Consider the following 12,962-nt stretch of genomic DNA (forward strand, 5'->3'; position numbering starts at 1 on the left):
TTAATGTTCTTCTGTATTTCCAAAAGGCCATAGTCATAGTACATGAATAGTGTGGAGTTGTTTTTTTCCTAATGTTATAGGTGGAAGACAAAATATGAAATGGGTATCATGTAGCTGTTGTTTTACTTGAGTGTGTCTTCACATTAATTCAAATTAATTTAAACAAGGTGATAGGAGTAAAGTGCAGAGTAGAAAAAGGATAGATCAGAAAAAGGAGATAAGATAGGTGTATTCAAATAGGCAGAGCCTGATGAAATTTGCCCTAGGGTACATCAGCAACTAGCCAAGCAACCTTTGAACCATTTACAATTATCTTTTAGAAATTGGGAAGGCCAGGAGAGGTCCTGGAGGACTGAAAAGGGCAATGGCATTACCTCAGTTTGAATAAGGGAGATCCAGGGAATTACAGACTAGTTAGTCTAACTGCAGTGCTTAGAGAATTGGAACAAAATTTTTAATCAGTTTCTAGGAATCTGGAGGATAAAAAAAATGAGGACTTGGGGATAGCAGTACCTGTGATGTTACCTTACTTTTATCAGTAATTTCTGGTAAAACCTCGTGACATTTCTGTGGAATAAGGAAATACATGTATTTAATAATATGGTAAACAAATAATTGTTTAAGGACCATGTTTGAAGTGTAGTTACACATAATTTTCTGTGAAAATCAGGGAAAGAAGGGAGATGGCACGAGGAATTGTGTGAATACACCCATGTTTGTCTTGGGCTGAGCTTTATTTGCTGTTCTCTTTACTCGTGTGGACAAGGGAATACTAACTAAATCTGCAAGTAAGTCCAGACTGAGAGGTGCTCAAGCACTGCGAAGCATAGTTCAGAGTTAAATGGCTATGGTAGATTGAAAAGGCATGTGGAAATCTGCAGCTTACAACTTAATGAGTTGAAATGAGGAAATACAAAGTGGTGAGGACGTGGCAGGGCTGCACAGCACAGGAAGACTGCTTTGGGACAGGCATTGGATCACCACCTGTGCACAGGCTGACAGTTGCAGAGAGAACAAGCTGTGTCTGGAGTGTGTGCCCAGGACTGTAATTAAAGGTAATGGTGCTGCTGCCAGTGCTGCTGAGGCCCCAGACGTGGTGCTGTGTCCAGCTGCAAGGAGGGTGCATCAGGGAACGTGGGTTGCCTGTAGGCTGGGGACTAGGATGGGAAGTGGGTATTGTTGGAGCTGGGTCTGACCAGCCTGTGGATAAGGAGATCAAGTGGTCAGTTGCCATCTCAGCCAAGGGACGGACAAGAGGTGGTCCTAGCGTCTGGGGAAGCTTGAATCCCACTGGTGGTCACAAGTATGAGCAAGGCAAGCCAAGCAAGGTGCCAAAACCATGTGAATCCGGCAGAAGACTGTGGGTGGCTGGGGACTGGAGCAGGAGATGTGTGAGTGGGGTCCAGAGGAGCAGTGCTTCCCAAGCATGGGGGAGGGAGGGTCTGAGCATGATCATCCACCCCGGGCAGGTGGGTGGTGTGATGATAGTGTCCAGGTTTTCCAGGGGGATTATGGTGAAAGGAAAAGAGGGAAAGTGCATGGGGTGCAGGAAGGAAAGTTCCTACAACTCAGCTTCAGAGTGAAAGAACATTGAGCAAGAGTCCAGAGAGCTTGTAGTGCTTCCATTTTAGAAGGCATTCAAAAATCAACTGGGCAAAGCTCTGGAAAGCACGATCTGACTTCAGAGTTACTCCTGTTTTGAACGTGGATTTGGATGTGCCGAGGTCCTTTCCCACCTGCTTTATTCAGAGTTTTAATAAGCTACTTTCTTCCTCCTTATCTTTAGAGGATGAAATTTTTGAATGATATGTGTCTCAGGTGAGTGGCAGTGCTTCTCCAGGTAATCAGTGGTTCAGAACAGCCAGATACTACTGGGATTGGTTCCCTTAGTGTCTCTTAATAACATAAAATGTTTGTTTTCTTAATCAGGTGTCAAGAGGAAACAAGTAATCAAATGTTTAAATTTCTTCTATGCTTCGGCACTTCCTTTGTTAGAAGCACCAGTGTATTTTCTAGGACACAGGTGTTCAAATTCGTAGCCTTTAAGAAACGTTTGTGTCAAGCACGTGGATTGGATAGGGTGCTTGAAGGAAGTTCTTGCCTTATAATATAATAAACATGTACCTAATCAGAGAAGCTGGTTATTTCCCATCACAATAAATAGAAAACATGTGATCAGTGACATCAGCATCTATTTTTTTCTTAGTGTTTTGCAAAAGTAATAGCTGTGAGCTTGTAATAGTGATATGTAATCTCTAACATGCAGTGGTTAAATATTAATATGCATTGGCTGTGTTCAAAGATAAAGAATGGTTTTTTAGGTAATGAAACGTTAGCTCCATTGAATTTTGTAAAGTGGCCAGTAGAAAGGAGGTGTGTTGTCATCAGAGTGGACATCTGTTGCATGAACCTTAGCAAGAATTGCATGGAGTTATTAGAATATTGAGAAATTAACACTTAAGGTTTCTATCAAGGTCTGAGTTAATCAGTTGAAAACGTAGCCAGGCGACTTGACAGGGATCACATAAAGAATTCCCAAAGGCTCAGGGTCTGTCTAGCTCATCTGTCCCATTTCCTTAATCATGTTAATGGGGTTTTTAGTTTTGTTTTGATTTTGAGGCTGACATGGCCACCTTGTTCAAGGCTGTGTCAGTCCAGGGACTATTTTCTGTGATACTGTTAGAGTCTGTAGGGTCATGTAGTTACAGAGCTGCCCCATTTTCCTGGTTGGGACAGTCTCTCCTGGCACTTGCACAGTGGCACAGAGACTTTAGGCCATATGTGTAATCTCAGTTGTGTTAGATATTTGTTCTCCTTGTTTAATGTTTGTCAAAGTCTTGTAAATGAAGCTGTTGCAGTGTGAAATTTTATGGTGTCCGAGTTGGAAATGATCCCGCTTATCTTGTTGACTTCCTTCCAAGCTATTTCTTGTGGTGGTTCTGCTTTGTAGGCCAGCATGCAGGAGTGGCAAGCAGGTCTTTCTCCTGAGTTTTACTTGATAGTCATTAACTCCAGATGGCAAATATGATTTTATGCTCTGGCAAAAGGTGTTTTGTTCAAAAGGAGTTCTGTAACACATGCAGTGGGATTGAGGTTTTTGAAAATTTCTCCAGGGAAGAGACCCTGACTGATGAGGCACACAATGAAGAAAGGCTGATACAATGTACACTACAGATATTATGGCAAAAATGTCATATTTTTTTTTGGATAGCAGTGACTGATCGGCTGTAGACATTCCTGACACTGCCTGACAGAAAGGGTTATTTTATCTGAAAACAGTGCCGTTACAGATGAGAGACCTCCTGAAAAACATCACTCACTTTTAGTGGCGACATCCATCACTTCCTAATTATGGGTGCTTTCAGGTGGAGAACAAGTTCTTTCCATTGCTCCTCCAGAGTCTTTCTTGTCCTTCCAGCAGTAGCGTAGGGTTAAAGTTGACCTTTTATCCAGGGGCAGAGGACTTGTGGATTAAATTATGTATATTGATGTCTGTATGTGTTAGATGGATATTCCATTGTTAAAGGAATGGCAGTAGCCGGTAACTATGGAGAATGAATAATTCTTTGTAGCTTAACCCACCTATGTTAAAGCACAGAAGATCTATTAAACTTACTTGTTTGAAAGTCGGGGCTTTTCACTATCTTCCAAAAGCTGAATCAGATCAGAGCAAGTCATGTGTCCAGTAAAGAGAAAAACCCCTGATCCCTGCTCTGAAACAGGAGAGAGTCTCTGAATTGCCATTTTCTAACATGTACTAATTTTGGTGACAAAAGCAAGGCTTCCCTTAAAGGTCCAGGAGCTCTTGCCCCTCTGGATGTCCCTGGAGCTGCCCTGGCCATGGCACCTTCTTCCCCAGCTCCTGCTCGTTTCAGGTTCCTGCTGCCCTCAAGCATGAAGTAGGGAAGGGTTGTCATGCATCTCCTGGCCTGGCAGACAGCACTTGGCATTGCTCTCTTTTGTTCCACTGCCAGGACAGAGACTAAAGTGGAATTTTTTTCCAAAATACTGAATTGTCCTGACTTTTTCTCTTTGAATTTGTTAATCCTGGTACCGTACTGTAGAATTTTTCAGAAATTCATAAACCTTTTTTTTGAAAGCCATGTGCATTTTCAGTGCAGTCCCTAGCACTGCCTAGAGATCTGGTGTTGATTCCGAACTCTATACTGCTTCCTGGCATCAGAGCAGACACTGGCAGCTGTATCCATTATACAATGGCCTAATTGATTGGAAATCATTGTATCTGCAGAAGCCCTTTCTGTGGCTGGGTATCTTACGCTCTGGTGTGCTTCAGCTCACCTTCTGTGCAGGACTTGGATTTTCAGCTCGGCTTTTAAGATATTTACTTTCCTTTGCCATACTAGATAATTCTCTTCTCCTAGTCTTACAGCAAAGAACAAGGTAGAAGATTTACTTTCTCTGTGGGATTCTGTTTGCATACAGATAAAAAATAACAGCTGGTTGAAGTATTGTTTGTTTTTATGTATGGATGAGCCTTTGCTCCACCCATGGGTATGCCTCTGCTTACATTTCTTTGTATTTACTTTGTGTGGCCCATGGATTAGGCAGGTGTGGAGATGCTGAGGATACCATGGGAGTATGGTCAGCATAGGTGCCTGTTTGCATGCTGTGGCCACGGAATAAGTGAGCATTTTCAAAATTGTTATTTAATTCCAGTGACTCTGCAGATGGCAAAGTATTTACAGTTGCTGGAGTAATCTCTGTGCCCTGCTCTGCCTTTTCTCTTTGAAGAGTAGCTGCCTTGCAGCCCTTCCCTGGCTGCCGGTAATAGCAGTAATTAAAGCACACCTGGTAATGACAACAGACATGCTGTACCTTCTGCTGCCGAGGACACTGATGTCCTGAGGTTGGGAGTGCTCATTGCTGCTTAATATGAGCCCTCAATTTAAATATAGGCTCAAGGTTAAAACCACAGTCCACAGATAAGGTGGGAGTGGACAGCTCCATTCCCCGAGTACATCTCTGGCTTCCTCCTGAGAATTGTAAGTAGGATAGATACTGTCCTGTTGAACTGACTTGGTATTCTTTTGTCCTTAATTTTGTAGTGCTACAGCAGGACCTTTTTGCAAGAAGACCTAAAGCTATGTCTGTTCCTTCAGATATGAAGAGGGAAAGCAAATGAGATGAAAGTAATTTAAACCAGAAGTGTAGGCTTGGTGATGATGAGGTCCCCAGACTTGGCAAACACCCGAGGTGCTGGTTGTGGATGAGCGTTGCCCAGGGGTTGTATCTTCAGACTTCTGGAAACAGTTCTGGATATCATCTTACACATAGAGTAAAAACCCTGAATGTAAATGCAGTTCCAGAGAAAGAAACGAATTTCGCTGGTGGCTGAGTTTACCTTTTCCTGAAAGCATGGTTCTAAGTTTAATTTACTTTAGGGAGAGGGGGATGGGGGGAACAACAACAACAAAACCTACCTCAAAACCCGAAATACCCCATGCCCACTTTTTTAAAGTCTCAAAGACTGAAATGGATGGTTATCTTATTAACTCTCCAAAGACTAATTTGTGGGGAAGGTGGCTCCAGAGCAGAGGCTTTTGCAGGGAAAGTGTGGGAGAGCCCATCTGTCAATATTGTTCTTACTGCTTTTCCAATGCTTTTACAAATTGATAGTCTGGGAATTGTCTCTGCTGCAGGTAAAGCCAGTTTCAAGCTCGTGCGTGCTGATATTTTATTGAAGTGAGACATGAATGCTCTGGGGGAAAATGGCATTGTGAGATAAAGGGCTCTGATACATGCTTATAGCTTAAATGTCATCTTACAAAAAAGAGATAAAGCAGATGTTAATTGTAAACCCGTACTTTATGTACACTCTTTTCTTATTGAAGTTATTTAATCTAATTCAGCACATATGAACACATATGAGGGCTCTGTGTATCCATTCTAAAAATGTATCTTTGAAGCAGTTCTGTGATTATGTAAATACATAGTTTTAACAGAAGAGAGAGTAGATTTAGTAGTGTCTGATTAGAGAGAATATTTTCTCCAAGATTAAGAGTCTGAAATAACAGTCGATTTTATAATTTGTTTTGAAGGAGAGCATTGCAGGTACACATTTTCTTCAAGCTTTAGGTAAGCAGTCTGACTGAAATAGCAGTTTTAATCTATTTTAATGATGTTTTTCCAATATGAAAGGGGCCAAGAGATGCACAAGTCTAAAGGTCTACTGGTAATGGTTGAAGTGATGGGAGTTGTTTACGGAACATAGTGAGTGGATAGCTGTCTCTTCCTAGAGCATATGTGCGACCTTTGTTCTTGGTTTAAAGTATAATTAAGAAATACATGCCTATGTGTACTTAAAAACAATAAAACCATCCCATTTGCAGACTGTAAGGTATTTAGGTTGACAGACACAGAAGATTTCAGTGAGTGCTGGTGTTAACTGTTCTGCTATTATTGACGTTGAGATGCCTTTCTCCAATGCAGCTAAAATGAGGTCAAATCAAATCTTTATTAAGTGTTATTCATACGAGTGAGGTAATTGCCTGTTGTCTTATCTATATAGGTAAAACTCTGATCTTTTTTAGGTCATCACAAAGTGAAAACTGAGAAATCCCGGCCTAACCTGCCTTTTGCCATGACTCTTGCAGATTTGTTATGGAGATATTTAGTAGGTTTTGCTTTTTTGTCTTGTTCTGGTTAAGGCTGAGTGCCAGTAAAGGCTGTGTGCTTTCAACATGTGAAAAACCTCAGAGAGAAAAAGCTGTGGGCAATTCACTTCTGAAATCCCTAAAGATAGACTTTTAATTCTTCGTATCATTCCTCAATGCCTGAAATTTCTGTGGCAGTCGGGGTTAACACTGGTCACTTTGTTGACAAACCATCTTTCTTACTCTGTTGTTTTGAGTTACAGCAAGGGCTTTTTTGCTGCTGGTGTGTTTGATGCTGTGTCTGCAGCCCTCTTCTTAGGTGGGAAACAGAGGAAATCTATGCCACGTGGCAGGTTTGAAAGGAGCAGCTGGGAGTTGCTAGGAGGTTTTGGAAGTGCAAACCTGATGTGCTAGACACCTTTCACAAAGCTGTGCTGTCAGCCTGAGGTCCACAGGAAGGCTTTCAGTACCCCGGGGCGGTGATGAACACGGGCAGCAGGGCACCGGGGCTGGCAGGGCCTCTCTGCTGCTGGAGCTCCCTGCCCAGCCCTGCTGCTCTTGTCTTTCTGCATGCCCAGTTTGCTGCTGACCTGTGCCTGGAGGGACGCTTTGCCCTCGCAGTGCTGTCTCCCTTCATCCTTCCTTACTCCCTAACAGCAGCAGCAGCAGAGCGTATGGATGGGTTGATGGAGAAGGATATTCGCTGCTGCTCAGGCACTTGGCGTGGTTCAAGTGTGCTGGTGCTTTGGCAGGATGGGCACACAGGAAAAGTGCTGGTGAAGCATTCCCCATCCTCAGCCCTGGGCTTGCTAGCTCTGCAACAGTTGAGACATAGTGACCAGGGATCTAGCTGGACAGGGTTCTGTTTCACAATTTAATTAACATAAATATTTTCAATAATGTGTTTATGTGCATAAATATATTTTTTTCTAACAGCTGCAGTTCTTGAACCACAAACTGCAAAGGGAGTAATGTAGCACCTTTAAAACAGAGGAGGCAAGCAGAGTAAATTTCTTTATTTAGCCTCTTTTAGCTGGATTGTGAAACTCGCTAAACAGCTGCCTTAGCATATGGGAGGAAAAGGGAATCACTAAGAAGGGGGAAAAGACTCGAAAACAAATATCCCATCTCAGTCCTCTTACAGCAGAATATGAGCTGGAAAGAAACCTAAGCTCTTTGTAAGAGGTAAAGCAATAACATTATGAGAAGTGGGTATTTTTTCACCATCCATATAGCCACAGTTTGCAGACAACATGAGAAAAGGCCTTTGGTGTGTAAATGTTGGGTTTCACTTGTGGTAAGAGAGCTCCAGATCTACTGTCAGTGCCGTGCACTAACTATGGTGCAGACCTCCATTTCTAAGGGCTGGTAATAAATAGAAAATGGACAACTTCCCTCCAGAGAACTTATTAAAGAGGAAATAGTTTTTTTTATACTTTTTTTTTGGCCCACTTGGAAGAAAATCTAGCCAGGAATCTTTCTCATCTCTCTTGTTGCGGTCCAGGATTAATGCCCAGACCCTTTAAAGGCCATTAGTACAAGGAACAGAAGTTAAAAGAAAACAAAGTCTTGTTTTCAGTTGCTTTCTCAGTTATTCATTTTGGATTCAGCGCATGAATGACTTGTAGTTCACCGGGGGTCTGAGTCACAGGATCAAGGCTACAATGGAGGTATTGTGATCACCTTTCTCTTTCCACCACCCTGTGCAGTCGAGTTGAAATCCTGCTTTTTGGCATCCAAGCTGTTGCTTTGGTGACCAATTATGACTCCAGAAGTATACATTGTGGTCTCACTCAATAGCTGAAAGAGTGTAAGGAAAAAGATAAATGTGTTCAAACACAGCTCTGTTTTGCAAGCCTTCAAGGTGATTCAGAATAGAGCTGTTGGCATGTTTGATTTAACGTGGTGTATCAATGCGGTGTTAGGAATTCAAATGTCAGTGTTACAAATCCAGAAAACATAATTAAAGGTGATTTAACACTCAGAATGCTGTGCCCTTTACATACACATTATAATTACCTCTAATTTTTGTTAGCATGGAATTCTCGGTTTCTTTAAGCAGCACTGTTTCTCTGCAATTATTTAATTTTAGAAATCATTACGTGTTAATCGCTCAAACCTTTGTTTTCTAGAAACCTAAGATGCAGTCTGTAATTATGGTGTAGTGGATGTGTCTTGCGCTCCTTTATCTTATTGATGGTCCTCAAAGTCTTCATGTGAACCCAACAAGGTTGTATAAAGTGTTTTTGGAATCAAAAGGGAGTTTTATGAAAGTGACATGCCAGGGGTGAAAGAGTGAGGAAAATGGTAAGTTCTGTAAACACTTGATTATAGTAGTTCCTTCACAAGTAAAGGAGGAAAAAAAAAGTCAAATTAGTGTACAAATACAAGAAAAATGTGTAATTTTAGGGAAAAGAATCACGTGATGGTTAGGCAGAATTTTCTTTCTTTGAGCACCTTCAGCAGTGGTGTTAGCAGGACTCCTTCATTGCTTCCCCGGACGTTTAATCTCCTTTTCTTTGTGTGGTTGGAGAAGTCCCAGGATTGGAGATGCCTTTGTATTCAGACACCCCTGTCCAGGCCACTTGCACTCACAAGTGACAATTGTAGTGATTTAGTGACTGTGTCCTCTTTAACATGCTGACACCACAAATGCTCTTTCTCGTCTTGTGAGTGTGTCTGCTGTCCATGCTGGGGAGATGCTTGCTTTGTCCTCCTCAAAGACTGGTGTTTGTGTTCCCTTGATAAAAGAAGCAGCATTCCAAGCATGCATTCAAAATGAAAACTCACAGATCTGGCAGGCAGAACAGCATCACTAATAGCAGCAGATACTTAAGTAGCCTATTTTCATAATCCCACAGGTAGTTGTTAAGAGCAGTTTCTCCTACTGGGAGAACATCTATCCTCCTGTTGAGCTTCTTGTCAATTATCTCTCTATTTATGACCTTAATGGAGTTTCTAGCAATCATACCAAGATATAGTAGGCTCTGTGTATATCTGTAATTCAGTATTTTATTTTACACCTAGTAGCAACTCATGTTGGTGTAGATGAGATATTTGGGTTTCATCCATACCAGAAACACAAACTTTCCCATGTCCTCATAAATGTTCCTTCCTTGGTGGTGGATCTAATTTTAGACGAGCTTTGTAGCTGCATTTTGCTCTTCTAAATGAGATGATTCTCTTGGGCTAGATGACATCTGCTACTGAAGTGGTAGCTAGGGCAGAATTAGTAAATCAGGCTTTTCAAAGCATTTTCCCAAAACCTGCTGTGTGGAAGAGTACAGATTGACAAACCGGTGACTTCTCACTGGGGTTTATGGAAATTGTTAAGTCAATTATGGACTGCAAGAAAGCTTTACAGTGCAACTCACTTTCTTTTCCTTGAATAGTTTTTAAATACATTGCAACAGTTTTGAACTGGGAATGGCATTTTAGGAGGAGACACTTTGGTGCCACTGTGAGTGCAAACCACACAGTGATGAAGAACCAGATTGTGCTGAGGATTTCAGAAGCTGATGATAAAAGACTGTGCTCATTGGTGATACAGGAGTAACAGCTATGTTGCAAGTCAGATTGCAATCTCATTATTTCAAAGCAAAAGTTACCTGGGATACATATCCTTGTTTTGGTCAATAAGCCAATCTTGTAGAATACCAGTTTTGCCAGGAAGAATTAAGACTTCAAAATAAAACATCTGTTGCTGAAATCTGAGCCTTTGATCTCTCTATTTAATAATGTGGTAAAGGAAGAGAGGAATAAAATATTCTCCAGATTATTTAGTTTAAAAAATACTTTTTTTTTTTTTGCATGTTGACCAGCAATTTGTAGGCTCTGAGAATGGGATAGGAGCCCTAATTATCATGACTTAACATTTTATTTAAGGTTTGTAAAAGTGAGCATTTTGGTAGGGTGTGGCCTTGTTGCCTTGAACACTTGTCTAGAAAGCAGCATCTAAGCATCAGATGTGAATTACGTGCTACCTGGTGTTGTTCTTGTCAGAGTTTTCTGATGAACAGTTTACTGTGAACCACTTCCCAGAATAAATGGGAAAATGTCTTAAGAACTTTTGAGAGTATAATCCACTCCCTGTGGGTTGTTCTCCGTGTTTTTCCCAGTTGTTAGGGAACTACAGGTCCTGTCTTGCCTCTGCACTGCCATCAGTTGTGATTCCTGGGTCAAAGGACATTGCACAGACACAGCCTTTGGTCTGACTGAGAAAGGAGACAAATCCTCAAAGGTATCTTTTATAGACCTTTATCATATGTGCTGCTTGAAGGAACTTGGTCCTGGTGAGCTGTGAATTCTGAAAACTGCAGTCTCTATTAAGTTTCTCATATAAGGTAAGGAGGCATGTGGCAGCGACTCTGGTCTGAAAGAGAACTAGAAAGTGATTTGCTGGAACACAACACTCACCAGAAGATTCTCCCTCTGAAAAGCTGGCAAAGGCTGTAACCTCCTGGCAGTGTTGATGATGAGGAAAGAGCATTGTTCTAGCTGTGGAAGAGTGCTGGGGTTTTCCTTAAAGGTTGTTTTCTGCAGAGGGACATGGTTTTTAAATTATTTTTTCTGATGTTATTGAAACGTAACCATAGACCCTAGGTGGAAGATTGTTTTGCAAAGGAAAATCAATCAAAACACTGCCTTGAAATACTTTTTTACAGGTTTTACAGTATGTAGTAATTGGGCTGCGGTGGTAGATAGAACCTTTCTTGCAGAGATGATCCGGGCTTCACCAATCTCTGCCCATTTCCTCCTGCTTACTCTAAACCTGTTTTGTCACTAGCAGCAGGATAATAAGTCAGGATAATAGTAATGCTTCAGGTCAAAGAGAATTGTGTTCTGTTTCTCCCTCTTATTTATTTTTAATTTGGACTGGTTCCCCGATCCTGTCCATGGCACAAAACTGTTGATGCAGTTGGGGAGGTGACTGGACTCAGGCACTGTTACTGCTTAAGCCCTCAGTGTTGCTGAAAGATGTGTTTGGCAAATTATTGCCTCCATTACAAGAGATGAATATGCTGTTACACTAGAGACTGTTGTGAAAGCTTGGGGACTATGTGCCCTGGTAGCAGTGAGCCTTGTTGACGTCCAAGAGTCCTCTGTTTCTCTTAAAGAAACCTGCTATGGGTTTTGAAAGCACTGAAGTAAAAGTTAAACTATCTGAAAGCTACTGTTTGAACTCTCAAAGGTATCAATGCTAGTACTAACCTATCTTACTGAAGGATTTTGACACCATGAAGTCAAGTCTCAAAAAATTTTTTTTTGTTTTCCCCGTCTCCTTTGTAGATATTGGGCAGTTGGCTTTCAGTAATGTTCTCAGTGGTTTGCCAGTGATACAATCGCTTAAAGCTCTTTTTTTTGAAGGAACTCTAGGTTTTTGTTCAAAATATTTGAAGTATGAAAGATGTAACCTCAAAACAGATTGATATACAGGCTCTGCAGTGAAGGCTTGTGATTGATAAAATTTTCAACTTGGAGATCTTGCAGGTACTTTTTCCAGAAAGTGTATACACTGGTGGCTACATTTGCATCTTGCTGTCAGTGTTGTCCAAGGAGACAACTGGTCATTACAGGAATAGTGCCTTAATGTTTTGAGATGGGCTGTGAAGAGTGTTTTGTTGTCCGTTAAATCTCTTGGAGGACATCAACTTCTAGAGGACTAGAAAGTAATGGGAGGTAGTTAGATTTTTAAACTTTTAGCTTGCGGAATAATTTTCATTTCATTATTGAAATTGGAGTGATGAATAAAGCTGAAGTCATATTTGTCCATATTAACTGGAAGCTGGCTGATTGTGCTCTCTCTTGAAGAAGAAGTAGGTACATGCTTTTTTAACTTCAAGAGTAGATCTATGCTGAATCTCAAGTGACTAGACTCATACATGTGTAAAGCGTCTGGATATAGTAATAGTAATCATTTTATTCTGCAGATTTCCTTCCAAAAATAAACTCAGTGTCATTGCTACATTTTTATTAAAAATTTCAAGAAAGAGAAGATATCTTACCTTCATCAGCTCCCCACTCCCTCGGCACAGTCATGTTGTGCTTGATGCTCCTGATGACAAGATTTATCATTAAATGGTGATTTTTAACTTATTTATATGAGAGATATCATGCTGTACTGTGTAATATTACTTTGCTTTTTACGTTTTTACGTTCCACCCAAAGATCTGAACTTGGCATTGCACAGTCCTGGTCCTAACTCTTGTTTACAGGTAGCAGAGCTCTGGAATGCGGAAGTGGAGCAGCATGTTCAGTATTAAGGAATGTCTTAAAAGAGCAACAACTAATCAACTAATTTTATATATATATATATATTTATATATATATATATATATATATATATAT

The 12,962-nt window shown here is 41.0% G+C and overlaps 1 protein-coding gene across 13 annotated transcripts in view; it reads left to right on the forward strand.

The window, feature by feature from the left end:
• PTPRF (protein tyrosine phosphatase receptor type F) overlaps window positions 1–12,962 on the forward strand; it is a 381,489-nt gene that overhangs the window by 99,206 nt on the left and 269,321 nt on the right. Inside the window, exon 1 of one of the 13 annotated variants that reach the window (XM_066192654.1) lies at window positions 686–1,055. The exons of the other annotated variants lie outside the window; for them this stretch is intronic. The gene's annotated coding sequence lies outside the window, so the exon portion shown is untranslated. Of the gene's footprint in view, window positions 1–685; window positions 1,056–12,962 lie in introns of those variants that run through there. 13 annotated transcript variants of the gene reach the window in all.

Source organism: Chamaea fasciata, unplaced genomic scaffold, assembly GCF_029207755.1.
Source record: "Chamaea fasciata isolate MVZ Bird 193981 ecotype frontalis unplaced genomic scaffold, bChaFas1.0.hap1 SCAF_10, whole genome shotgun sequence".
Classification (NCBI taxonomy): domain Eukaryota; kingdom Metazoa; phylum Chordata; class Aves; order Passeriformes; family Sylviidae; genus Chamaea; species Chamaea fasciata.